At 49.1% G+C, this 26,899-nt stretch overlaps 1 protein-coding gene across 4 annotated transcripts in view; it reads right to left on the bottom strand.

Annotated features, from left to right (window-relative positions):
• LOC144144382 (uncharacterized) overlaps positions 1–26,899 on the bottom strand; it is a 525,773-nt gene that overhangs the window by 314,098 nt on the left and 184,776 nt on the right. For 2 of the 4 annotated variants that reach the window (XM_077675804.1, XM_077675805.1), the window contains one exon: positions 25,681–25,957. The gene's annotated coding sequence lies outside the window, so the exon portion shown is untranslated. Of the gene's footprint in view, positions 1–21,214; positions 21,598–25,680; positions 25,958–26,899 lie in introns of those variants that run through there. The other 2 variants (XM_077675803.1, XM_077675807.1) reach the window with 1 other exon arrangement.

Below are 26,899 nucleotides of genomic sequence, written 5' to 3'. Positions count from 1 at the left end.
GTCATCCGTCGAAAGTGCTATCGCGATCATCACTGAGCTTACAACAGAAGTTTCACTTCGGAACGCCGGAAGTGCTTGATGTTAGCGCCGTCGCACTGTTGTAATGGTGCCGTGCAGCGTTTTTAGATTAGGTCAGTTGGCAAAGGACGCGGTCTTCCAGTACCGCGGCACGGGTCGGTGCTGCCGCCGACCAGGCGGTGGCGCTGCGGTAGCGTTGATCGGTTTAGGCGCGTCGTCTGCTACTCCTTCCTTGCTACTCTCGGCGCTTTCTACACCACCCATGCCGTCACTTGCGCCAGTCCTTCTACACCGCCCTTCTACGCACTGCGCTTTCTCACCACGCATACAGACGGTCGGAACGGCGAGCGAGTGGTACGGTGATTTCACGACGCCCGATTTTGTTGTAGACCTTCACGAGTACTGTGACGGCGAGAGAGTAGTACAGTGATTTTACGACGACTAACATGACTTGACGCCCGTGCTAATTGCTCTTGGAAATTCTAAATGTGCACTTAAAAATGCAAAAAAAAGACAGCTACATTTGGCAGAAAGGGCAGAAACCAAGTTGGCAACAATGGAGCTCTAGATAGGGGGTGGTCTAACGACGCCAGTTTGACGCCGGCCCATTTTCGTGGCTTTCAACACTCTTACGTTTTCCTGGCTGTTACGTTTCCTTTTCCCGGTCCGGTGAAAAATGTATTAACAGGGTTCCACTGTATATTGAAAAATGTGGTTGATCCCTCTTCCATAGGAACCGGTAAAACACGAAAGTGAAATGTGCCTTCACAGCAGCAGTTGAATGTTTATTGTGCATCGATTTGAACTTGCACATCGCTATTTATATTTCGTCGCTACGGTTAGACACTGGATTACACGCGTAGGAGCATTGCGTAAATCCGACTGAAACCACAAGCACTCGCAAACCGTCCGTGGGAACGAAGCCAAATGGGTTGTCAGGGAATCGTTTGGTGAACACACGGTCCGCTGCAGCGAAAGGAGCAGCGGACCGCGCCACGAGCGCGACATTCGAAAGTCGGCGTCGATCTTACTTAGTGGTCGTTGCCTTACAGGCTTTTCCGCAGGTTACGCTGCATGTCCCCCGTACATGTAGGCGCTGGTATCAAGGCGCCAACTGTCGACGCTCATTAGCGTCATGATGCACTACTTCGCTTCGCCTCTCCTAGAAGGCAGCACTATCAGAAGGAAAGGATATAAGGCGTGCTTGTCGTCCTGTTCGTAGCGCGGTCGGGAGCGCGTTTCGTACCTCCCATTGCGGCGAAAGAGTGCGTGGTTCAAATCCCGGCGCAGCCGGGTCAATCGAAGTTTTTCTGGTGATGTCACTTCCGTGACGGACATAAGGCCAGTCAGATCTTGGTGGACCCCGGCATAAAATACTTTTGTGTTAAAAAATGCGAACTTGCGGATGTAGGGTTATTTAGGCGTACTTCCAATGCGCCTGTGTATTATATCTGCGGGCTGTGTTGCGACTGGCACCCACATTTCCTGTTCTTTCCTAGCATTCATTTTCTCCCTCATTCCCCGTTCCTAGGCATTTGTAGTAAATATAATAAATGAAGTCGACACTACAACTCCCGCCACATTCGTATTGCAGCATTATACAGCTTCGTCGCTATAGTTAATTGGTCTATTAGGAATGATTACTTGAAACGTTTTCTTATATATCCTATCAGAGCAATTCTCGAGTGAAGACGGGTGACCGGATTTTTCAACAGCTACTCTAAATTCTGTGTTGTTTTAAAGGGGCCTTGAAGACGAAATGTACGTAATCTTCATTAAAGAGCTCTTTCGTCCCGATAACAACACAAATTTTATCGCCAACTTGAAATATATAACTAAGAACTTCTTGCTGGGCTAGTTGAATAGTTGCCATGATTTCAAGCGCAACAAAAAACACGGAAGAAGAAACGGAGTAGACGAGACGAGACAGGCTAGACGAGATAGCGCCTGTCTCGTCTGCTCTGTTTCTTCTTCCCTGCTTTTTGTTGCGCTTCAAATGATTGAAATAAATAACCGAGATAGTAAAAAACACATTCAACAGTGGCGCCTCCCTAGCTACTTTACGGCAATTTTTCTGCGACGTCACAAAATCTTGTTCGTGCTATTGGCGGGTGCCGACCTAAGCCACCGTCAAAAGAACACGACTGGGAGAGTGCAGTGGGGTCTTTTGTTCCGTTCGATCGTTTCCCTTGAATGCTAACGCGCAGTTAACGCACAGATGAAATGTTCTTGGTAGCGGTCCATAACACGTCACTCTTGCCCGTATTAGGCCAATACGGCGCGAAATTTGAAGGTTGTTTGATATTTCTTGCGTTTCTTCGATTAAAAAAAAACCTCTTTCGTAGCTGGAATAGAGCTGGGCGAGCTGCAAGCGTCTACTTTCGAGCAGAACAAAGTTGTATTTTGCCGTCATGGCCCCTTTAACGTAAATAGGTAATGCATAGACGCGAACCACAGCGCTTGTGCCGATGTCTCATCGATTGGTCCGCTCGTTGTACACGAGCAGGCACAAATGGACTTCTATCAGCCGGACGTCCGCGCCGCTGTCGCTGCAATGGGAGCCGGCGCTTATCGATGGAACGGGCTCGGCCGGAGAGCGTGCCCGCATGCCGGCCTCCTTGGGCCCTCTACCCGGGTTCGTCTGAGCGACAACCATCGAGTGGACATCAAAGGGCCGCCCCCCAATTTAACCGGGAGATGGTCCCCGAGCAGGGGCCCCCTTGGTTCCCTACACACAGTGCCGCCTAATCGCTGCAATACGTCCGCGGACGTGATCACCTTGCGAGCACGGACGTGGAAGGCACAAGAGGCGAACTTAGTTTTTCTTTTTCCCCAACTATCTCATTTTTCCTCGGCGGTTTTACTCTGTCCGTCAGTCTACAGCCTCGCAATCTGGTCCTATGCGGGGTATGGCCGCGGGCTCCAATTTCTTGAGGTACGGCGAGCTTGGGATGGTACTCTTTCACTCACGTCTATTTTAAACCGTTGGCTTAGTTTCTGCCTACCACGTTTTATTTAGGTTTAAGGCCCGCTTTCAATTTGCAGTGCCGTGGTGCTGCGTGCGTTTTGGAGAAACGTTTTTGCACTGCGAAATATCGAGTCCAGAGTGCTCCGCGGGTAGAACTTGCCCTTTTCGTTAATCTCGACTGAAGTCAATCGTCCCTCGTGTACCAATCATTTCCAACTATTGGCTCCTTCAAAACCACCCGCGGTTGTTCTGCTTATATATCTACCTGTCACATGTTGTATATCGAGCAACTGTCTTTGGCTCCCCAGTTTCTTTCCGCACCTTTTCTCTTTGTTTGGGCCTCAATTTTCTGCTGTCTCTCTTTATTTGACCTTTCCGTCTGCCCATTTTCTACTGAGGGGGTCTATAGGTATTTTGATCGACACAAAACGTGCGGCAATGTCGCAAAATTCTTCAGGAGGGGCAGAGGATTTAATCTTCGGCAAATAGTGCCGGACCCCTGCGCCAAGCAGCTTGCGGAGCTCTCCTCATTCACATAATTGAGTCTTCCACCATTTCGTTTTTACTTTTCTTTAGGCACAGAGCACGGTTGCCTAGTGGCCCTTAACATCTGAAGGCAAGGAATAGTTTTCGATTCACCACAAGGACCCCCCCCCCTCCCTTCTAATGAGGTATTAAAAAAAAACAATATCCGCTGCGGTTCTTTTCATCCCCCGATTATTTATAATACTTTTTGTTGGTTTTAAAACACATGCAGGGTGCCCTCTTTTCAGGCAAAAATGGTGGCAAAAAGAACTAATTTTTTTTTCTTGCAATGTTGGTACCCTGACATTACACATATTGTATAGGTACAAGACATGCTGGTAAGGTACTCGTTAAAGTGACGTTTTTTCTCTTGTTTTTTATTCGTTTCGTTGCCTGAAATAGTAAAACGGGACAAAAATAAAATGAGGAGGAGACCACGCTAAACAGACAATCCACTCATGGCCGTAGTCACACTACCCGCGCCCTGCAGACGTCGATGACTTCGTTAAGGCTTTAGATGTCGACCGCTTTCACAAAGGCCGCAACGAAATGTTGCGCCTAACGCAGGGAAACGCTGCTTATCCGTGCGGCAGCAAGTAACTGTAATTTTCCACTGTCCCTTTCTTCCTTAACGTGTTAACACCTTCAGAGCAATTACGTTGGATCGAACCTTGTAACCGGCATTGACGGTGTGGCGGTAGCCGCCTAATGTCATCAGAAATGCTATCCGCACCAAAAACGAGGTGTCTTGTACACACTCTATGTTGACTGAAGCCTCACACTCTGACGCAATTTTTATTTGTTTTCAACTGCATTCGCATTTTCATTAAACACAAAGAGGAGGCTTGTTTTGACAATCTCCAATTGCTCTAATTATAGCGGTGTCGCTTTAGAAATTACGTTCTCCCTGAACTCCTGAACATACGTTTCTGAGCGGTTAATTCGCCTAATCAAAATTGAGGGAGGGGGCCTATTTCAATAATTGTGAGTGCTAAAACATAAAGGGAAGCCACAAATAAAAGTACCAGCCAAAAGAACGGCGGCAGATACCCCCAGCTTACATCCTGAACTCTGCAACTTGAGAGGAACGTCGGTGTATTAGCGGGAGCCTGCTGGGTTAAAGCGATGCTTTCTCGGTCTCATTGATAACGGCGTCGTTACCTGAAACACACTACAGGAAAGCCAACTTTACACAAAGGGAGGGCACATAACGATGGTTATTATGACAATGGTGACACAAGAAAAATCGTTTGCCGTGCTCGGAATCGAACTTGGCTCCCTCGCGTTATGAAGCCGACGTCTATCTGAATGCGCCATTCCGACACAGTCGAAGCGGTCTGTGTTTTACATTGAATTTGAACGCTTGACCTTGAACGACGACGATTGGTGGGATAGGCCGTCAGAATAATTTAGACCACCTCGTGGTCTTTAACATGCGCTGCTATTTTTACTCCGGCGTTTTTCTTTTTCGCCTCCACAAGAAAAACGTCTTCTGCGGCCGGAATCAAACCCATGTCTTTGAGCTCAGCGGCACGACGCTTTAGCCAAGGAACCACCGATGCGGTAGTGGCTTACCTGTTAAGTTACGTCATGAGGAACTATGAATGCAGCTGGATGAGTTTTCTTCTTTTGTCTTTCTCCCGTCCCGACCATAGTAAATCTAGAAGTCTCCTCGGCCGACTACTTTTTATAATCACTGCAAACCTTTAGTGGTCCTTTTCACTCTATTTCCATTTTACTTAATTGTTAATTTCCTGGTAAATAATAGACGCGTAGGCAGTAACGCGTCCCAGATAGCAACCGTGCCTTCGTAATGGGGTATTTTGACAGCGTTCCCATTAACGTTCCCACTATCAAAACAAACGTTTGTTCAACCTAACAGTGGATGGTCACAGCTCCGAAAGGCTTTATTCCTAAGCTTGCATTCACATATTCCACCGCCTATATTTAACGCTTCGGCGCAAGCAGACCGGAAGTCAGATTTACATAATCCGGCATGCGTAATTTCAACTGAAGATAGTTCATGCCCTACTTACATGTAATGCCCTACTTACAAGTCCGTTTATTACCCACAGCTAACACGGAAAGCTGCTTTCTTTGTCGGCTTATGTTTAAAATGATTTAAATTACAGTGATATTATTTCCCAAGCGGGAAGGTTTTTCGAAAGCCGTACTGTTTCCTAACTATAAAACGGTGGCTTTCTTAAAATCCACAGTCACCCACGCCTTAAGTATTTTGGAAAAGTTTTATATGAGCTACCCCTAAACAAGTGTGTTGGAATGGGTGCAGGCCAATATTTTAGGGCATAATTTGTATTTTCTTATAATTTTTCAAATGCTGTGTTATATACTAAACGATCCTTGCATTCATACACAAGAACAACAAAAAAAATTCCCCGCATTTCCCCGAGGGGAAGAATGTGAAAGTGCGAATGCACGAGTTGAATTTGCGCGGTTCGGTAAGGTTCGCGAAAGAGAGATCACACACACACACACAACTACAAAGAAACAAAGATGCATTTATTCACAGACACCTATTTGTGTTGTCGTTGTACTTGATTGCTAGAGCGGATCTCAGCTTTGAAATTTCGTGTCAGTACTCCTTTAAGCAGGTGCATTAGCCCTTCTCACGCCCGATTCTTGGCCAATCCCCCACGTGGGTATGTGCCATGTCAGCGGCCAGGCAGCGCGCGCCCATCTCCCCCCGTTGCCAAGGAAGACGAGGAGATTCCTAGCCAATCCCCCACGTGGGTATGTGCCAGTCAGCGGCCAGGCTGCGCGCGCCCATCTCCACGTGCGCGGACATCGCCGGTGGACGCAGGTTCAGGGTCGCTTAAGAAGTGCATTGCACTTAAAAAAAAGGGAAGTTGGACAAGTAACTAATGGGATATTAGCAGCTGCCTCGGTCTGACCTAGCGACAAACAATTCGCGCCAACAACACGAGCTGTAAAAAGCGATAATTCGCGGGAATAAGCAACCGGAAATAGCATATGCCGGCATTGCACCTACTGAAATAATGAACTTTTCTCACGTTTGTACATCGCCTACTAGTACTGCCACCTTTTTGCATTCAAAGCGCTAAACGATTCACTGAGCCAGAAAGGCCGGCGTGGGCGTTGTTACGCGTCCGTACGAGGCTGTGAGGGGTTCCATAGCGCGTGCCTCAAGGAATAAAGCGCTAAGAAAAGGAGCGCGTGGACATTCGCGGAGCCGCGTGGAAAAGCGGGAAGTGCAACTGGTTGAACCGGTTTGGTTTCAGCCCGCGGTGCGCCGCGCTCCGAATCCCGGCCGCACTGCGCCTCACGCCTAGTGGCGCATCAGTGACGACTCACCAGCAAGCCAGGGCGCCCTGCGCGCTGCTAAATGCCGTGCGGCGTTCAATCTAGCAATAATGGTTTCACATTCCGAACTCATACGAGGTGGTTAGGTGCCCTCTGAGTTTTTTCCCCTCTACTACCAACTCACACAATATCCAGCTGAACTTTGGATCATTTTGTTTCCAGGCTATATCATCATCATCATCACACCCCCACCACCAGCCTATTTACGCCCACTGCAAGGCAAAGGCCTCTCCCATTAATCTCCAATTATCCCGGTCCTGTGCTAACTGCGACCAATTTATCCACGCGAAATTCTTGATCTCATCTGCCCATTTAACTTTCTGCCGCCCCCTGCCACGCTTGCCTTCTCTAGGGATCCACTCTGTTACCATCCAAGCCTCCAAGTTTCCAAGTTATATAGTCACTCATAAGAGAGAAATTTAACGGGTGAAGAGAAAACAGCTTTTACACCCCTTTCCCACATCGCTCTCTTTGGGCAATTACGTTAGTTGCGCGAACAAAAATTTGAAGAAAAAAAAAAAAAAAACTAGCTTCTGGAGTGTTTCCAACCAACTCAAGTTGGAGTTGTTTCAAGAATAGGGCAGTAAATGGATGAGTGCCAAGACATAATGAGGAACTCTCAAAACCTAGTTAAAGCATTTTTTTTTTCTTCCTCGAGAAGTCGATGTTTTTAACGGCCGACTTGGAATACCAAAACGCTAGGCGAAAAAGGAGAAGCCGACCATTGGCACGGTCTATGCTTCCGAAAGTGTAACGTCGGGCGAGAGAAAAAGAATGACCCACAATGTCTCAGTTTCTTCTTCGAGTCCCGAAAGCAGGAAGCAGAAACCAGGAGCAACAGCCGAATAAAAAAAAAACAAAAAAAAAAAAAACACGTATCCCGCAGCGGAGCCAATCGCCGAACGGCGTCCGTCTGACAAATGGCGGAGTGCAAATCCCCTAGAAAGCCTTCTCGCCCAAAACAAAAACAAAACCAAGAAAGGATAGAATAGGACCGTTGCCAACGTTGGGGAAGGAATCCGGCTCTGGTATTCGCAATGAAATTACCCGCAGCGACCGAGGGCTGTTTCTCCAGTCCCGCTTTGATTTATCACCCCGGCTGCAGAGAACTCCGCCGACCGCGAGTTGCTCGCGCAAATCAGTTCGCGGGGTTGGCGGGAAACCCACGCGATTTCTCTGCTGCGAGCACATGGCCGATTTTCATATACGAAGAAGCGAACGCAGGGAGCGCGCGTGCGCTTTCCTTCCAAAAATACTCCGCGTGCGAGGATTATCGAGACGTACCACATCAGCAGCTGATCGGCGGAGAAAGCCACGACGCAAAGCCGTATTTTCCCGTCATTTCACGAAAAAATGTAGCGTGCCGGCAATAAGGGAAGCTCATAACGACGTGAAACGTTTCATGGAATGTTCAGTGTTTTCAGGACTGCCTGCCGTCCCGGGCCTCAACAGACAATTTGCCCTTAAAATCGGTTTGAGTTAGTTAACCATTGCTACAAGCTCGCAGTGCTTTCATGAGGTCTAAATGAGTTCGAACTTTTGAATAATGGTGCGAGCTATCATTCTGTGCGCCCGCACACAAGGAGAATGCGGAATTCTCGACAGATCTTTACGCATGCCCTCGCAATTTGCCCAAATAAGCTTTCAAGCTACACTTATCGTTTTCTTGTTTAGTCGGAAATGTAGCCGCCACGCCATTTATAGAACAAAAGGTAACTTGCAACACTTTTTGCACTGCCATAAATAAAGCATAAAAAATGAGTTACAAGCGAACAAGACCTTATCCGTCCTCGGTTTCATCTGAAGCGTGTTTAGTACGGCCAGTTTCTCTACTCGATTTTCTGAAGCGAATTTTGTGAATTTTATATATCTAGATATAGCGATATATCGTTGTGACCTCGTTAGTACCCTGAAAGTTCAATTTTCATGAGGGTCATAACGCGTGTTCATTACTTCAGTTGCACAGAGCTAGGACCGCTGCAGTTGTGGAGGCTTCTCTACACCACGTGGCATAAAAAAAAAACGTTACACGCATAGAGAAGACCTAATTAGTACCGCGTGCAGCCTTCCCAAATTGGACGCGAACATTGCCTCGCTGAAGTTTCGCTGAGACGGCTGGTGAAGCATGTCGAGCGGGGAGTATGACCTTTTCTTTACGGCCTTTGCTTGTGAACGCAGCGGGCTCCTGCCATCTCGGTTGGTAGTCGTTGGATGGATGACTCGGTCGGACGACTGAGCAGTTTACATTACTCTCATCATTCTCATGAAAGAACGCGTAGGTAACAAAAAGGCTTCTTCTTTCCGCTTAATTTTTTTCGGTGTTCGAACCTTTCTCCTTGCTAAGTCAAAAGTTCCGTTCTAAACTTAGTGCATTTCAGAGCTTATCAGCGATGTGTAGTGCTCAACCGGGATACACCTTTTTGTACGAGATCTCGGTGCACGTTTAGAGACCGAGGTGGTCGAAATTAGTCCCCTGTCTCTCTACTGCGATGGGCCCCGCACACAGGTCACTTCGGTGCACAAAACCCCAGTTTGGATTTTTTGAAACTTGCTCTTTATGGTCACAACTGGAACCAAAAACTGTTGAAACGGGCAATAAAGGATTGATAAATTGTTCTAAACGAGAGAGCTCCTCCAGCTTTTACTCAACAAACAAAACACACTTTATTTATTAAAAAAAAAAGCAAAGCTTGTATTTATCTCTCCCCTTTTCTTATTTTCTTTTTTGTTTGGGGCGCAGAAGAGCATGCCCCATGTGGCACAGCGTGAGCTGATTCAGCTCAACCCACTGGGGACTGCTTCCATGCCCGATGGTCACCCATGGAAACGGGGAGAAAATACCTGCGCAGTTGGCAGTGTAACCAGTAATTTTGACGGCCTGCCCCCGCTTGCGCAGGCGATTGCACCAGTAACCACTCACTTTTTTCGCTGGGTGTCATGTGCATACGTATACGTTTGCAGTAAAAATAAAAAATAACTTCTCAGTTTCCCATTTTCCCATTTTTCGAAGCTGGTAGAAAGTCTAGCGCCGCTGGTGATGAGACAGCCCGTTCTGGGATGTTTGGTAGCAAACTTTGTATCTTTTCAAGACATGTGCTCAGCCTGAGTAGGCAGACACATTCTCTTTGCTTTGCTCACTGTTTTCATAGTAACATTATTATGTAAGCTCCACCGACATCGTTGCGCCATTTACGGGTTGTGACGTCCGGAACCACAGCGCGGAAAACTGCGTGTGGCAGCGCTAGTCATTTTCAAGGTTTTGGAAGTTTCCGATTTTTGAAGAAGCCACCACAGATACTGCGAGTGGTATATTTGTGCTCAAGGCACTGTAATCTATCTGCATGTACCAACTTTCGGTTTGACTTTTGTGTACTATTAAGCCTCGAAAAAATGGCACGCTTTCACATTTAATCTTCTAGTCCCAAAGAGAACTGAAAAAAAAAAACAGGGATTTTTTTGTGCGAACAGAATAAAAATGAGCGCGAAAAGAGCAGCATTTATGCGCTTCGCAGCTTTGACAGCCAGTGAGTGATCGGACTAGGCGATTGGACCCAACTGTGCCTTTTAAAATATCCACACCGACTAAATTCCCGCAAAGTCAGTCATTTCGGGCTCACGTGAATCGGGTCGTTCGTAATGGCCCCTTTCATTTGCCGGCGCCTATTAGCGATGGCCGAGCTGTTAATTAAAAGCGGCCAGGGGCCAGGGTCCGCGTGAACTTTCCCCCTTCCGTTCCCCCCAACCCTCCCCCTTTTTTTTCTTGCCCTCCGCCGCAGCATTCAAACGAACGTGTCAGCACATTTTATGAACGCCACGAGAGCGTGTAAGATTGGAAATAAATTGAACGAACCCGGAAATGGGACGCTGAGATGGCGCGAAGCGAAGCTCAGATGAGAACAAGAGAGAGAGAGAGAGAGAGAGAGAGAGAGAGAGAGAGAGAGAGAGAGAGAGAGAGAGAGAGAGAGAGAGAGAGAGAGAGAGAGAGAGAGAGAGAGAGAGAGAGAGAGAGAGAGAGAAATCGGGAAAGCGAGGCTAGCAGAAAATTCAGGGACCATTCTTGATCTTTACGCGACCAAACATACTCGCACACGCACACACACACACACACACACGCACACGTCCACTCTTCATTCGCTCAATAGCTTCGCCAGCGCTTTCTACTATACGCTGCAATCGAAGCCGACGGCACAGCAGAGGGTCGCTTCTCTAACCACTCGCCTAGCTCTCGCCCCACTGTCCGTTCTTGCGCCTTCTGTGCTAAGGAATACGGGCTGTTAAGAGAGGAACTTCCCAAGGGAGGACGCCTTCCGCGGGCAATTTGTATTGGCCGGTAATTGTGAAGTTCGAGAGGAGTGCGCGGTTTTTGAGAAAGGGAATAAAAAAAACGAAATTCAAAACGTGCTGGCTGTACCCGATAGAGAATTAATTAGACACTGCGATTATTGCGAAACAGAAGCGCTGTACGGTGCTGAAACGCTGATGGCGATATAACTTCGTTTGCAGTCGTCTTTTGTTACCGTTCCCTTCCCTCGTTTTATTTGCTTTTTTTACCTGCCTGGTCGAGACGATGAGAACAAAAAAGTATTCGTGAGCTCGTTTCGCTTGAAATAAAACAGCCCCGATGCTCATGTCTGATACTAATTGGTCGAACCACGTCAGATTGGGCGTGCAGCAGGAACCGCCAATTTTGAATCGTTTATGTCTCAATGACAGCATAAAAATGGTAATGAACGCCTTCGGCCATATTTTGTTCTTCCACTAACCGCTAAATGTTTTTATTTGCTACGGGTAAACAAAAAGGTAATTGTCTAGTTTTGAGACAGGAAGTGAAAAACGTGGTTTCCTCAGGCTCAAAACATAACGAGCCCAAAAAAGACCGCTAAAACATTTAAAACATTTATTACCGCATTATCAGTATTACAATTAAGCTATTATTACTACTTGGTGGACAGAGTTCTGTCCCAAATTCTGTAAGTGGGATACAATTTAGCCTTTTGTTGCACGTCATGAGAACAAAAAGTGAACGTTGTGGGGATGCCTCTATCCGTAATAACGACTGCAAGGTGCACGGATACTGAAACTGTCATTGGGCTTGCAATATGACGGCTAAAGAATCGCGTCCACGAATTACTGCCGTGGGAGCGGTCCCATCAAGGAGACAGCAGTTATTTACATTGACGCTCGAGAGAAGCAGAGAAAACAATTTTCTCATTTCCCCCCAAAGTAGCTCACTTGGGTAACAAAACTGGGCCCGAAGACACACCCACAAAAAATATAGATTTTTGCCTCGGCACGCTATTGAAAAGCATCGCCGCTGTCTTGAACCCCGTCTTTTCGTTTCATACGTCCGGGCGGGAGAAAACGTCCGCGCCAATATTAAGAACCGACACGCGATTCCAGGCGAAGTCGATGTCTACAAGCTCGGACATCGTCGCTGAAAGTCTCAAGGAAAGGGCGGTCGCTCGCATCAAATTAAAGCGGAGCTCGCGTGCTCAGAGTAAAGCCCGTGCGAGAAGTCAGCCGCGTTCTTATCCTGTGTGAGACACATTACCCAAGTATTAGAGGGGGAAAAAAGACAGCATGGCCAAAGACCCCATAACTGCTGCTTCTTCGTCCTTGCGTGAACAATGCGCGGTGACCCACCCGCTGGGGCGGATTCAATTTCGTTAAAGCCGTCCTTGTAACGTGGATGTCGGACAAGCCTACATTAAATCTGACACTGACTCTGCCAAATTTTTCGCGAACCTCGCAGAACTCTCTCTCTCTCTCTCTCTCTCTCTCTCTCTCTCTCTCTCTCTCTCTCTCTCTCTCTCTCTCTCTCTCTCTCTCTCTCTCTCTCTCTCTCTCTCTCTCTCTCCACTAATTTAAAGACCTGTTTTCATCGCATGATTCTGTCAACACGATCTCCTCCGCAAGTTATTGCTCTTAGTGTTTCCAAAACCCGACCTAAATAGATTATTTACGGTAGCGTTGGCGTGCTTTGGCTCGACAAGATTTAATAGACAGCTTCGGGCTTTCAACTGTTGTACTGACGGCGAAAATGAAACTGCCCCCTCTCCGGCCGTTGACAGCGCCAGCGCAAATTTTCGCTATAGCCCAGCTTCGAGAGCTCGCGAACTAAGTCTTATTGGGGTGTTTTATGCTAGTATCGCCTTGCATCGTGCCTGGTATCAAAGTTTATAGATACTTTTTCGTTGCCTGGTGCATCGCCCACCAAAGTGACGCATTATCACTTACAAACAATACAAATGACAAGGAAGGACAAGGTTACTCAAAGTGGCGAAGCAACGTGTATACGTGCTCCGCGAATACTATGCGAGTCGTTTCTTTGCTTTCAGCCCCATATGGGAGTGGTTCGTGGCATTCGTAAGGCGTTTGTTAGAAAGGGGGAGTTTACTCATGCGTGGTATATGAAAGTGGAGAGCGTTGACGTGTTTTAACAGAAGGTCTTTTCGGAGATATATATCTTGTCAGGAGATAGCACTCGCTGCGTCTATTCTCATTTTTGTCCCTGTCTTTGCGAAGCGCTCGTTGTCCCGTTCATAAATAACGAGTTCACTTTAACGCGCACACGCAGTCGGTATTCTCAGAAAACGAAGCGAGTTTTGCTTCAAGGCGTGTTACGGAGTGCTACGATTTCTTGCGACTATGTTGAATATTTTACTTGAAGCTCATACTTCCCACGCACCAGGAAAACTTGGCGTTGCTCAATACCAACGAGAGTGGGGAGCACATCGACATACGAGTATCACAACGCAGCATCGCCGCATAGGTTTTGCAGCTTCTCGCTCATTGCCACGCTGCAAGGCTCGGCACACCGATGTGCCGTTTTAAGCTGCCAAAACTGTGGGGCTACCCATTTTTGCCACACACGGCTTGCGTGATTTTCCCGAATTTGATATCTTTTTTTCTTTCACAACGCTGGCCAGCACCACCAACCACATTTAAGTAGAACTTAGCTTGCGCTTCCGTCACAACGTGCGCATCGATGCGCGGGGAACCGATACATTCCAGCGGAGTCGAGGTTTTGAGGTTGTCAGTTCTCCACAATACGTGTCAGGCCCAAACATGCTTGTTTTTTTTTCATTTCTGCTGGATGTCTACCAGCAGAGTTTTCACTTTCTAATTCAAAACTCTTCTTTTCTATCTCTGAGCGTCTCTCCTAATATTTTTTTTCTTTCATGGCTCCTCAGGCAGGCGTTTTACGGTCTCCCCAAGGCGCTCAATAACGTGCACCGTAAGTTCCCAACTTTCTGCCCTGCAAGCACTTTCTGTGTGTACGCATTAGCGTAGAAAATGCGGTGACCAACCGCTTAATATTTGGGACTGTGTTGTACACGCACGCACGCACACGCACACGCACGCGAACGCGAGCCCACACGCACACGCATAAGCACACATACGCGTTGATTCATTTGGTTTTAAACGCTCCGACGCTACACAGGCGATGAGGCGCGCAGTAGTCGAAGGTTCCGGATTGATTTTGACCACCTGGGGATCTTTACCGTGCGCCGAAATCTTGTACACATGGGCGTTTTTGCTTTTCGCCGCCATCAGAAAAGGGGTCGGCGCGGCCGGGAATCGAACCCGCGTCCTCGTGCTCAGCAGCACAATGCCTTAGCCAATGAACCACCACGGCGGGTACAAACACACACACACACACACACACACACACACACACACACACACACACACACACACACACACACACACACACACACACACACACACACACACACACACACACACAGTGCGCGCGCGCACTGATGCCTACATATTGCCGCGACTCATGATTCGCTTGAACTTTACTCGAACTTTACAGGAGAACTCGAGAGTTGGGCTGAAGCTAGACGTTGAAAAAGAAGATGAAAATATAATTTGTGGTACCTCCTCCCCGGGGTGTTTATATACCATTGATGCAGAAACCAGGGTTACCAACATTGTGTTCAACGGCGATGGAGGCCACAGCGATGCCGACGGAAGTGCCGACATGCCGAAGGGCTGAGAAATGCAGATGTAATGGGAATGTTGGAGTCCGGGTGATTAGCTGCAGAGTTGCTCCATAAATTTGGAAAATTATAATGGCTGGTGCGAACAAAGAGGACAGTTCGATAAAGATCCATGCTCTCAAAGTCTCTACCATGAAACGAGAGGCATCTCGCACATTATTACAAGGTATTCAAGGCGAAACAAGCTTCGCCGTGAGCTGAATGGCCACAGCCTGATGTCGTAGTACTCAAAAGCTTATCTGCCGCCTCCAAGTACACGAAGCTGAGCGGAAACTGTGAGACAAAGAGCTTGAGCTTTGCACAGCCACCACATGTCTCGACAAAGCACGCGCTTTGAACTGGAAGCAGTTACAATCGCCACCATAACCCAATTGTGCGCTTTAGAACATGATGCGGACCATCTAATATGAGCGCGTCCTTCACTGTACACAGCAAAAGGCGACACCTGAGAGGCACAGGCCTCCATCCTGGAAGACCCCCCGACCTCCAGCAGTGGCTCTGAAGACCCCACCACCGCTCCCTTCTTGCCTTCCTCCGAGAGACGGGTGCCCATCTCTACCTGTAAATAGGTTATTTTTATGCCAACGGGCATTCTATCGCAAAAAAAAAAAAAGAAAACATGAAATTAGAACGGAATCTTATCGTACTACTGGCGCGCTGTCAAACATATCCGATTCCAGACTACAACGAAGTCTACGAAGTATCTGTGACAGAACATCGAACTCCGCATCATTCAATTCCGACGGCAGCCTAGTTGAGCATGGACGTCGCTAACAAAGTCATTTCTGGTGAGGCTTTACCAGGTCATTTCCAAAACGCTAAGCGAGAACCCACTTTCAGCAGCACTCAGAGAAGACTCCGAAAGACGCTGACAAGCCGGACGACAGTGAGCCACCTTCAGCAGACCTTGGCTTGATGCTGCTCCCACGAGGCAGCAAATAGGACGCGCTTCATTCTGCCTTTTCATTCAATAAGGCGGGGAACCACGCAGAGATGCCTGAAAAAACATTCTGAGTGCACTCTGTACTTACGCAAGAGCCGCGTGCAACCATCAAGTGTCCTACCAGGCACTTGGCCCTTTGAAAGCCCAGCCGAGGAAACACATAGGTGTTTTACGGAGACGGAAATGCAGGATACTACCGAAGCCCTTGAATAATAGCACTGAACAGACACACCCTCATGGCGAAAAGCAAAAACGCCCGTATGTAGGAGATTTTGGCGCACGTTAAAGATTCCCCGGTGGTCAAAATTAATCCGAAGCCCTCCACACCAGCGCGCCTCATCCGCTCTATTGCGTCAGCATGATAATCTGCAGAAACAATAAAAAAATTAAAAAAAAATCACACACAATCTCAGAAACGACATAAATTTGTCTGTTAATCCAATACACAAGACCAGAAACAGACAGTGAAACAAACAGGTGTGGTCTACTCAACGACTATTATACCTGGCTTAAAGGCATTACAAAAAAAAACCTTCATGTTGACCTTCATGTGTAATGTCAAACCTACTTTCGTCAAAGAAGCTAAGGTCGCAGTCTGCAAGTCTGTCACGGGACACAAGTCTGTCTACCGGAAGCACCATCGACGCTACAAACATTTCTGGAAGAGTAAGCTGCCCCTAAACGAAACTAAAGGAATTCGGGGGGTGACTGCGCCAGTGAAACGGACTACAGAGACCGGCCAACTTGCCTACTCACTCTGTCACGGGGGGGGGGGAGAATATTGAGAAAGACGCCCTCCGACTCGTGAGCACCTTACCCGTATAATCATTGTTATTTGAATAGAATTAATGGATCCCTCTGCCCGTACCAGCACAAGGACTTGTGATTTTTCATAAGATACACGTAGCCGCTGGCTTGTAGGCACTAGTTCGCCCGTGTAAGGGAAGTATTCTGGCAGCACTACTGTTTCTGCCGTGACAGAAGGGATGGCGGTTAGGAGTACATGACAACTGGTCCTTCAAAGACTTCGGCTGAGCTTCAGGACTCCCAATCCTCACCTGTTTTCGAGCGAACCAGCCGCCGCCTACATGGACTGTCGGTGGAGTACGGACCGTCGCCCAGTCGGACACCCAGGGTAACGGGACGGGGAAACGGCATGCGGTCCTGCCCAACGTTAGTAACGTTGGTCCTGCCTGAGACTTCCACGCCCACTCAGTGCGGCGTTCAGCAGCCACAAGCGAAGTCCTTTCACGGCGATTCTTTCGAAGATGCAGTGGAGTGGCTCGACCCATTGGAGCGCGTGGCCCATTTCATCGGTTCGAATGAGTAGCGGCCGCAGCCACAATTTTGTTCCGGAGGGGGGAATGCGAGGTGTTGTGGGTTACGGGACCGGAGGGGGTTTGCCAAAAGAGCACTATCACTCACTTAAGAGCTGCCTGGAAAAAACTACGTGCGCGGGGGTAGGGGGGGGGGGGGGGGGGGCGGTCGAATCTCTCCCCTCCCCTTCCCCCTTCTTTTTTTGCCTACGTCCCTGAAAAGTTCCGAAACGTTTACTTTGCTCTAGAAGAATCCGCACGCACCTGGTTTGAGAACCGTGAAGCTGCAGTGGCTCAGTGAGAGGATTTTCTCCGGCCGCTACTTGCTACCTGTGTGAGTATGGGCCACCAAGAACGGGCTCAGGTTGCGCTGCAGGCGGGGAACAAACATTCGAATATGAGCGTTGCCAAGCACGCCGAGGACACAGCCCGCTTATTTCGGCGTGCCGATCCCTCCATGCCCAATGTCAAAAAGCTACGGCACATGATGAGCGGAGTAAAGCAAGAGATCTTTGCCGGACCGATGAGGAATCCTCCAGGCGCGGTTCTCTCGTTCGTTACCCAGACCACCACGATAGAAAGGATGATTCAGCTAAACGCGCGGCACTACTGCCGCACGGAAGCCGCCGTCCCTGGTACAAACATTCTGACAGCGCTGGAAAGCAACGGTGGCGGCCTTTCCGAACTGTCTGGATGATTGTTCAAAACGAACTGCAAGCAATGCGCCCGTGTCGGATTTAACCACCCATCGCGCCCGTTTCCCAGCTCATCAGGAATGAAATCAGGTGGCCTGTACGAGTTCCGGAACCAGGCGACGAACGTCCACAGCCAGACAGGTCATCATTGATTGTGGAGACCCTGCGGCACTCCCGCTGATGTACTCCGCCTACCTTAGGCCCTGTTGTACCACAACCGACTGCGAACCTGGCGCCTCACCCCGACGCGTACTCTCAGTAGTTTCCCCCGATCTAACATCGCTGGCATAAAGTCGGGCGTAGAATAGCTCTGCTGCCTCTATTATCTTGCCCATATTGTGTGCAATGTTGCGCTGCTCGTATTTGCCTGCGTACATTCTGTCTTTGCCGATGGCAAGCTTCTTTTTACTCGCGCTCAAACTTCCTCCTGTTTGCAGCATTTCTTCGATCCCTGCACTAATGTCGTTTCTTTTAGTTTTGCTCATCAATTTAGATTTGTTGAAGGAGGGAGCAGATATCAAATCAAATCAAATCATTTATTTGCCATCATACGTGGTAGATGGCAGGGCGGCGGGAAAAAAGCTGCTCACAGGCAGCTTGACCTGCCCACAGCCCCTGGTTTATTTGGTTCAGCGCAGCATCACAGTTTCACATCAGTATGTAGCATGTAAGTGGCATTATAAGTGAACTGAACACACTGAAAAAAAAAAAACCCTCTCCATTCGTTGGGAGGAGAAGAAGAAAAAGAAAACAAGAACAATAAAACAAGTTCCAGTGACAATACAAAACACGTCATGGCAAGAAATCACACATAAAAGAAGGCATCAAACTTAGACACTATATAGTACTGGAAACGCTTGCTGCACTATTTTCAGAATTCTTAAGGACTCAAAAAGTGCCCTTAGCATAAAAAAACGCCAACATTATTCTGATTCATTAAAATGGAGAGACCAAGGACCTCAACAATTACAGACCCATCAGCTTACTCTCAGTTGTTTACAAGCTGTTTACGAAAGGAATATTTTGCCGCTTAGTTGACAGCCTGGATTCCCAAGAACCCAGAGAGCAGGCTGGGTTTAGGAAAGGGTACTCCACCATGGATCACATCCAAGTTGTCAGTCAGGTGACAGAAAAATCCGCAGGATGCATTCAACCCATTTACATGGCATTTATAGACAATGATAAAGCGTTTGACTCAGTACAAACCGCAGCAGTGCTAGAAGCATTAAATCACCGTGATGAAAGCAATAAATTAAAGCACTAAAATAAGACTTGTAGGAAGTATATATCAGGAATGCACGGACAGGATGAGCCTCCACAAGCAAATCGACATCTTTCCGATCCTAAAGGGAGTAAAACAGGGAGATGCCATCTCTCCAACACTATTCACAGCATGTCTCGAGGGGATATGTAGGAAGCTTGACTGGGAAAACACAGAATTAAGGATAAACAAAGAATACTTCAGTCATTTGAGGTTAACAGACGACACAGTATTGCTGAGTGAGACTGCAGCACACCTGCAAGAAATGCTTGAGGAACTGCAATCAAAAAACATCGCCGTGGGACCCAAAATGAAAATGAATAAATCTACTCAAGTAATGAGGAATAAGCATGCCGTAAGCGCCCTCTTCAGCTTAGGAGACAAAGAGCTAGAAGAAGTACAACAATATAACTTTGTTGCTATACGTGTGAGCTACCTTCATTTCTTTGGGAGTGATAATCATTGGACATCACCTTGGAGGGGCGTACGCTATGACGTGTATTTCTCGTTCCGAGCAAGTGTTGCCACGATTACGGCGAACGCTCGTTTTTTTTTTTTGCCAATCTTGGCCAATCTCTCTAACTGGGCATGCTTGGTTTGTAAAACGTGCACCGGGGACGCTGGGCGGCCGCCGCGAGGCACGCACCCACGTGCGCTCGGCAGGTATTTTTAACTGAGTACACGCTAAATAACGGTTTGATAAACAGCTTCGCTGTTAATATACCACGAAGCGATGACTGAATACCGTTTACTAACCACTTTGTGTATACCACACAAAGCTGACTCAAATGAAAACTTCAAGCTCTTACTGCGACCTTGCTGGATACACCGGGTTCTATGGTGAGAGGCGTATGCCTGCACATCGGCATAATTACTCGTAATGCAATTTTCGGCGACAACATTTGCAATACTTCGTTTGCGCTGCCACAAGGCATGTCGTTGCTGCTGCAGAAAAACCACATTCCAACTCCGCCTTCAAGGCAGCCGATAAAGAACTGGTGGTTAGTCTGGAACACGCCCACACTTTAGGTCGATAGCATTTTGTGCAACCGGTTGAAACCACGGCATTTAACTTTCAGAAAGTGCACTGCACGAGTGGGGCGGCATTTGTTTGGGCCGTATACATGCGTGAGAGCGGGATATCGACACTCCAAGCTGCCGACTCGGGAGTAACCAATCGGTCGTGGGTATGATATACGGCTGCTCAGAGGCACGTTCGCTCTGGCAGCAGAGTCGCGACCTCCGCGCTGGATCTCGCGGTGACGTATATAAATTGATGTCGAGGCCTCCATTTCCTCTCCCGGGGAGCCTCTTCCTGCCCCGTAAACGTTCGGCCGGGCACGTGGTTGCAGGGAAGTCGCCAGGAACCGAACTGCTTCCACGATCGCCCCGAAAGGCCCCGAAGCAAGGACTTCTGGCGGCGGCAATTCGGATTAATGGACGTTTCATTGAACGGAGGATTTTCCTCTGCTAGATCGCTTTTGTCTTTCCTGTATTTATGACGCTGTAGAAACGGACCGACATCGACACCACTGCACTCTGGACTGATAATGACGACACTGCTGAATTATGCTTCCTCTGCGTACTATATGTGTCATCTTTTGTCGCCTGTTTTGTTTTGAGCAGAGGCAGTCAGCATGTAGCCATAAGCATTGGCAACGAATGACACCGACAGAAACGGTAGCACACACAAAGACAAGCAAGCAATAACGCCGTTAAGGTTCTCTGTTTCCTTTTTCTCCCGTTTCACTTAAACTGATGTTCTTGATTGCGTAGTTATTTCTCTATCGCGTAATATTTCTAATTTCATGAGAACATGTTTCCTCTGTTAGTAGCCTCCCTTCCTGACTTCTCATGATGTTCGATGAACGCATGGCATATGCCACGCGGAGAAAAGACATCGCAGTGCGCCGTGTTTTTGCTCCACTTGTGAAATTCTTCGCCCGTCTTCTAGTAAGTGTTAAAGTATATCGCTTCTTGTATACAAGTATATGTTTCATTTTACGCTCCCTATGTTCGTCCTAATGAAGCACACTTTGGTTAAGCGTTGTAACCGCATTATTTCTCTTCTGTTGCTTTCCGCGCAAAACGCGGAGTCGTCACAAAAGGTAACAAAATGCGGGGGGTAAGTACTCACCGTTGGTACAAGAAGCGCATCAGATCTTTCGGTATTTCCATTTCGTGCTGACAGTTTGTCCTCTTTTCCTTCTCTCTCTTTCCTACATTGCGTCGACCACGGGACAGCGAAGCAAGCGCACAGGAAGGCGGCGGCGACACGCTGCGCACATGAAAGCCGTGACAGCAGCCGCGACGGGGGCCAGCAACGCCGGATCTTTCGGTTAACGACGGCGTCCGCTCTCACCAGACTCTGCGAGCGCCGGGACCGCACGCGAGAACACGCACCAGCACGCGCGGACGCTGCCAAACTTGCGGGCCGCGCGCGCAAAGTCGCGCCGAACTCGCGAGAAGGGGACTGGCGCCGGGCTGCCTTCTCGGCGCAATCCCGCGGCGGGAAATAACTTGTTTTTTGTTGCTTTGCGGAAAATCTCTGGAACCCCCATCGATTCCGGGCCCGGAATCACGTGCCCACGGCTCCCGGCACGCCGGAGCGCCGCCAGGCGAACGGCCCAAGAAGCGCCAAAGCGGACGCATGATTCGTCGATACTCCGCTAGCAGCCGCGCTTGCTAAACGCAAAAGTTTGAACGACACAGTTGACTTTTTTTTTTTTTTACTGCTGGTGCAAGGTGTCGAAACAACTGCACGCTGGATGAGTGTTTGCATGGGCACTCTTCACCTGAGCGCAACTTGTCGATAAACCCGGGGCGAAAGGGCTCCGGGCCATTGAGAAGTACTGTCGCGCACAGCAAGCCTGAAGAGAGGGTGTTCGCAAGCTCCAGTATTTCTTACCGTACGTTTCTCAAAAGAAGGCGACGGCCGCTTCGGACGTAAGCAGTTTTTTAAGCTTTCATGTTCTGTCAAAAGTGTGGTAGCAATCGTAGTACAGAAATTTGTCGAATTTAGGGTCCTAGGTGTGCAAACAAGGGAAGTGTCTAGCGCCTGACGTGGATAATGATATCGTAAGAGCGTAAGTGTGCCGCCGAATTTATTTGTCCCGAGTAGGGAGCACAGCTGAAGGCGTGTATACCGCCCACCTTACATTTCAGCTCATCTTATTGAATAAGCGATTAGACATTGTCGCCCGCATGCCAAACAGCATAGCTCATGGTAAAATATGTGCGGCCCAGTCTCTTAACTGAATACATAAACTTTGAAGCCGCACAGGAAGGAACGAAACCATTGACATTAAATAAAGGTACACCCGCTAGAAACGGTAGCGACAATTACAAACCCTGCACCTCACTGGACAAAGCCGCCGGGCGATGAAAAAAGCAGAGTTCCCCCAGTCCTGGATGTCCTGAAGGAGTAACGAAGATGCTCCAGCTCAGAAAGAAACACTTAGATTGTGGAATGAAAGCATGAACGCGTTGTGCGTTTTTTTGTGTGTGTGTGCCTGTGTGTGTGTGGGGGGGGGGGGGGGGGGGTTGGGGAAGGGGGGGGGGGGGTCGCGCCCGCCCGCCCGGAGGCAGAGGGTGGGTTCGTAAGGGGGCATTTACTATGCGGCTGGCACACCGTATTTGCACTATTCTAACACGCACCTTTTTTAATTTTTTTTTTGCTAAAAGTAGCTTTCTAATTTGTGCGCGCGTTACAATCGAGCTCATATTCAAAATCGGCTCATGGTGGCCGGGGACATCGCCAAGCACACGAACTCCTCTCCGAGTCCAACTCAACCCAATACAAATCAAACCATCAACATCACGTGAATAAATTTTGGTGCACCAATACCTCAATGCGCATATACTAGCCAGCTGTTGCACATTATTCTGCTGCTGAAATTAGCACCTCATTTCAGTCGTTACGGTTCGCAACGCGTCGGATCATTCCGGTGACCTGTTCGGAGGCCATCTTGATCTTAGCAATGGCCGCTGTCGCCTTGCCGTCTCGTTGTAGCAAGAGACCGAGGATGCGCAGCTGCTGCGTGGGCTTGACGTCTACGCCGTCGATGTAACGACCACATTCGGCTCGGCATCGTTCTTGCGTCTTCTGGGCTGCACGATGAGGAGCTCCGACTTCTGGGGTGCGCAGCAAAACCCGCAGGTCTTGGCGTATTCGTGGACCTTCCGCCTGGTCAGAGCGTTCATCGTGTCTCGCATCACCTACTCGGCCCCGTACCTCCAGCTAACGAAGGCGAACAGGAACACGCTAGACACGATCATAAGGAAAGCCACCAAGACGGCTATGGGCCTGCCCCAGTACTCGTCTACGCAGAAGCTGCTGGACATGGGGGCACATAATACGGTAGACGAGCTCATAGAGGCTCATCGTTCCAACCAGAGAGTGCGACTGAGCCAGACTGAGCACGGCCGAGCAGTCCTTCGGAAGATTGGTTGGCCCATCGAACCACAGATACCCAAGCACCCTCTACCTCCGCCGTGGAGGGAAGCGCTCAAGACCAAGCCCCTGCCGCGCAATATGCAGGCCGGCAGGAACGACGAGAGGCGTGCCGCGCGGGCACAAGCACTCGCCCGACAGCTGGAAGCAGACCCCCGGGTCCTCTACGTGGACGCCTCACTTCCCCAGCACAGCAGCAAAGCAGTGGCCGCCGTCACGACCATCGACAAGCTGGTGACCAGCGCGTCGCTACGGACGACAGATGCCAGCCAAGCAGAAGAGATGGCCATCGCTCTCGCCCTCACGCACGGAGACGTGCATACGATCGTCACTGATTTCAAGACGGCTTACGGCAACTACCGCAAGGGGATCGTCTCCCACGCGGCCATGGCAATTCTCGCAAAGCGCAGCCCACCGGGACGAGACGTAGAGCTCGTGTGGGTTCCGGCACACTCGACAGTGGAAGGCAACGCCCTCGCCGACCACTACGCCCGCGAACTAGCAGACCGGGCCGAGGACGAGTCGGAGCAACCGCACCCAGTCACGAGCTACCGCGAGATTACCACGCTGTACAGGAGCGCCAGGTGCAGGCTTCCCGTGCCGCACCAGCAACTCGACCGCAAGCAACAGACAATAGTGCGCCGCGCACAAGCGGGGTAACTGGCGCACCCAGCTTTATTGAACAAGATGTTCCCGGCAGAACACGACCCCATCTGCCCGTTCTGCAAAAAGACGGAAGGCACCCTGCCGCACATACTGGCGGAGTGTACTGAGCTCAAGAATCCTCTACCTTCCCTCCCCCTTCCCCTTCCCCCCTACCCGAGCGATGGGAGATCTTGATGTCCAGCCCCGACCTGTCGACGCAGCAAGAGCTCGCGTCCAGGGGCCAGGAGCTATTGGACTCATATGGGACTCGTGACTAGGGTTCCACCCCGTCTGACGCCTGCGAGCGTCACCTGAAATGGGCTCAGCGAAAGTTGTTTCTCCCTCTCTCTCTCTTCAGTCGTTACGGGTCCAAAGAGGTAGCATTGTAAAGCGTTCACATAGAGCAAGGTATTTTTACTTGTCGACAGTGACGGAAGCCGTGAGGGACAGTGAAGGATATTGAAATTTGAATTTTGGGCATTTTTTTTTAAATGTGGTTTGAATTTCATCTGGGAAATCCGGACGATTCACATTAAATAACACTTCCCATCATTCCACCCGCCCTAGGTGTAAGCTCCTTGTCCTGGGCTATTATCACTTTCTCATATAGTAGTGGAAATCTTGAACCTGGTCAGTCCGGCGTAAAATTTTTTAAAGTTCCAAAACTTTTTTAGAGCTGTAGCCCTTAAGGTCCCACTCCTGTGGTTTCGGGACTCTGTCTTCCTCAATGTAACCGAGCGAACGAAGAGAACACCGAAGGCAGAGGAGGTAGAGAGAGAGCAGGAACGCGGTGTTGGAAAGTACGGCGACAGTGTGAGGGGGAGGGCAGTATGCCGCAGCCGCGCAAGGCCTGTGTGGGAACGGCGTCTAGCGGCGCCCGAGAAAGGAGACGCTAAACCACGCATCCATGATAGAAATCGCTTTGTTCTGTCAAGTTCACAAAAGTACGGAAGCCCAGCACGCACTGCATGCTGCACGTGCATCGGCCCTTCGTCGTTCTCATCGTTCGTGGCTCATACGAACATTTGAGCGGGAGGTTCAAACGCGATTCGCAACAACATAGTCGACAGCGTCAACGCGCTGCGAGATAACGCCCAAGTAGCGGGCATCGTCGTGCGTTCGCTGATGCGGCGATCACTTCGTGAGAAGCAGCAGATATATGCTCCGTGACCTAGAAGACTGCCGTTCGCGCTGTGTTCAAATTTCGCATTAGGCAGTACCGTAATCGTCAGACATTTCTTTTTGTTTGTCTAAACATGCTGAAGAGTGACACCGTGTTTCCTGACTTTGTCTTCAGTTCAGTTATTTGGCGTGAAGTGCCGCTTGACAAGCGTGTGTTCGTTTCACAACCCATTTCAAGGAACACCGTTGCCACAACCAGCATCGTCTAGAACAGGCAAGTTGCGTGCTGCAAAGTAATCATGCGCAACATTTAAGAAAAAAATACTTGATGCTGTTAGCGGCTTTGAAAAATTACTCTGTAATGATGTAATATGACTACTAACCTGCAGTATGTGTAATGTCGTTGCTCTCTTTGGTATCATAGCTCTGCAGGACTCGGTGAGCCCAGTGGAGAGCGCTCGGTGCCACGTTCGCTTTAGGGCTTCAGCACCACGTGACGTAACAGCCGGTTGTTCAAGATAAAAGCAGGGCTGAGCTGCTGACCACCCTTCTAGGCCAGACGTACCAGCATGAAGACTGCCACCGTCACCGTGGCAGCGTCACTGCTTTGGATGGCCCGTGTGTGCGTAAGGGTACTGCAGCAGTTCGCAGCGATGCATCCTGCAAGACCCAGAAAAAAGTTATCCTTAGTACCAGTAGCCGCAATCTGGAGGCTTGCGTTCCTTGTTCTTGTTTTGTTTTTTAGAACACAACGCCAAAAAAGGTTATGCCCTGGCGACTTTTGCGCCATGATAATGATGCAGGAAAGAGAAAGAGGAGCCTAATACAATGCATAGACGCTGAAACAAGACTCAACGAGTAGATAATAGCGTGTACTCCAGTACCATAGAAAAATCAGAGGTATTTGGTGTGTCATAAAAATTTCGAGGATACCCAACGCCTCCCACCGTGCGGGTGCCCTAATACCGGCACCATGACTCTGACCAATAAAGTTCATTCAGTGTCATACGCAACGTAACAGCAAATGATTGAAGTGCGCGCGTTCGACTTACGACTGACCCAATACCGTGAAAGCTGGTTAATTCGGATATCTAGGGAATAAAAAAAACATGTTGAGGATTATCCGAATGGTGAATTATCGAATGAACGACAAAAACCGGCCATTTAAATTTTTTATGCGTACGTTCACTTCGCTATGGAGCCGGTAATGTTAGCTTGCCTTTCGGCGGGCTGGCTGGGCGGAGAGAACAAGTTTTCAGACGTGCGACAATCCGTGCAGAGCACGACTATTGCATAGAGCATCATAGCGAAATTCTTCCAGAACAGCGAGAGCCTCCGCAGCTTCTTTTGCAGTACGACCCGCAGTGAGTACGACATCGCACGGGTCATCTTCATCGAACGCCTCATGTCAGCCACACCGAGGGCATCAGCGATGATCTCATCAGCGCTTCGCTGGCCGGTGACTACACCGCCGTCATCAATGACAACGTAGTCAGTAAGCTGAACATCGGAGGAGAGCAGATCAACGAATGTCCCATCGTCGGCCTCCTCTTCTGGCGCTGTAGACTCCGGGTTTTCACGTGGCTCGGCCGAACAAATCTG

The sequence above is a fragment of the Haemaphysalis longicornis genome, unplaced genomic scaffold, assembly GCF_048455015.1.
Source record: "Haemaphysalis longicornis isolate Haplotype H1 unplaced genomic scaffold, Haemaphysalis longicornis Haplotype H1 scaffold_7, whole genome shotgun sequence".
NCBI lineage: Eukaryota > Metazoa > Arthropoda > Arachnida > Ixodida > Ixodidae > Haemaphysalis > Haemaphysalis longicornis.
This window is presented reverse-complemented; position numbering and strand designations above follow the sequence as displayed.